The sequence below is a fragment of the Sinocyclocheilus rhinocerous genome, unplaced genomic scaffold (genome assembly GCF_001515625.1).
Source record: "Sinocyclocheilus rhinocerous isolate Xijiao unplaced genomic scaffold, SAMN03320098_v1.1 scaffold1745, whole genome shotgun sequence".
Taxonomy (NCBI): domain Eukaryota; kingdom Metazoa; phylum Chordata; class Actinopteri; order Cypriniformes; family Cyprinidae; genus Sinocyclocheilus; species Sinocyclocheilus rhinocerous.
Genome location: NW_015654943.1, coordinates 140,002 through 141,721, shown reverse-complemented (window position 1 = coordinate 141,721; position 1,720 = coordinate 140,002). Strand labels below are relative to the sequence as shown.

The window sequence follows — 1,720 nt, the reverse complement described above, 5'->3', positions numbered from 1 at the left end:
GTCTGATCTTGGGCGAAGAAATCCCCTTTTTCAGCACTGTTGTAGGTGATCTAAACTATGCTCCTCATTTCACTGATTTAAGGCCTTATTATGTGTTACGTATCATTGTATTCATATTTATCCGCTCATGTGAAACATTTACGTCAAATTAATGGTGTTATTCTGGCGTAGCTAACTATGAATTCACCATTGCCTGTGAAGTGAATGTGCTGTTTTGATTTGTGAATGAAGTTGTATGCGACATGTCATAACTGACTCTTATTCCCCGCATGAGTTTCCCATGCATGCTCACAGCAGTGCAAGTTCTGCTCCACTTGCACCTGATGTGAGCTTGCATTGGTCTCCTAGCAACACGTGACCCCGGAAGTGTGAGCAGACTCTTCCGGTTAATCTGACAACAGCCCCACTTCACAGACCTGTGTGTAAACAAAGAACTGCGTGTAAACCAACGCTAACTCTTAAGCTAAGCCCTTTACCTCAACTGCTAGCTGTTAGCATCCGACTAACACTTAGATAGGTGTGTAAAGTGTAACTTTCAAACCCCTCCTCTCTCTCTCTCTCTCTCTCTCTCTATCCCCGTCACTCCTGGTGTCACTTCCTGTTGATGCCATCACCTCCTCTTTGAATTCAGTTCGGCCGGTCCCTCCCCACATACTTTGGTTTTTACTTGTGTTATTGTTTATTTTTGTTTTGACTTTATTCTACCTCTCTTTAATTTTATTGCATTTATTTACATTTGTTTAGCACAAATGTACCAATTCAGCTAAATTGATTTGTATTAAATTTGAGATTTAATTAAATCAAATTTTTATTTTTTTATTTTTTTATTTTTTTTAATTTACTTTCCCTTTTAATTTCCTACAGCTATTAGGACCCCTTTTGTTTGTTTTGTTTTACTTTTACCTTATTTTAGTTATTTTACCATCACCATCTTCGCTTTTTGTATAGGATTACAGTAGTTCTAGCAACTGTTGTTTCCTTAATGAGTTATACAGGTTATTAGTAGCCTAATCCCTGTTTCCTCTCTACTTCTCACTCCTCAGTGCCAGACCTAATACATTGAAGGGCAGCTACTGTTCAACACAATGTAAGCCAAGATAGAACTAGGAACAATTCCCATTGTTTCTTTTTCTTTTCTTTTTTTGACGAGGTATTTGGTGGGTCCCTGCTAGTTTAGCTAACAGTCTAACCCTAGGTTTATGAAGTCTATTGCAGCATCACCCAAAAGTGACACCTGCTTAGCCATATCTCTTAGAAAAAAAACTAAAATAGGAAAAAATCTTCCTTCTTCCCGTGAAGCCAACGCTAACACTTTAGCAGCCGCACAGGCATTTAAGCTAAGCCCTTTATCTCAACTGCTAGCTGTTAGCATCTGACTAATATTTAGATAGGTGTGTGTAAAGTGTAACTTTCAAACCACTTCTCGCTCCCTCTCTCTCTCTCTCTCCCCTCACTCCTGGTTTCACGTCCTTTCGTTTATGCTATCACCTTCTCTTTGGATTCAGTTAGGTCGGTCCCTCCCCACATACTTTGGTTTTACTTGTGTTATTTTTATTTTGACTTTATTCTACCTCTTTAATTTTATTTTCATTAATTTACCTTTGTTTAGCTTGAATGTACCAATTCAGCTAAATTGATTTTAATTAAATCTGAGACTTAATTGAATCAAGTTATCTATTTTTCCTTTTAATTTCCTACAGCTATTAGGACCTTTTAGTTT

At 37.6% G+C, this 1,720-nt stretch overlaps 1 long non-coding RNA gene across 1 annotated transcript in view; it reads right to left on the bottom strand.

Annotated features, from left to right (window-relative positions):
- Positions 1 to 877: 877 nt before the first annotated feature.
- LOC107717887 (uncharacterized) overlaps positions 878 to 1,720 on the bottom strand; it is a 1,348-nt gene continuing 505 nt past the window's right edge. Inside the window, exon 2 of the long non-coding RNA XR_001637352.1 lies at positions 878 to 978. This is a non-coding gene — a long non-coding RNA (uncharacterized LOC107717887). The remainder of the gene's footprint in view (positions 979 to 1,720) is intronic.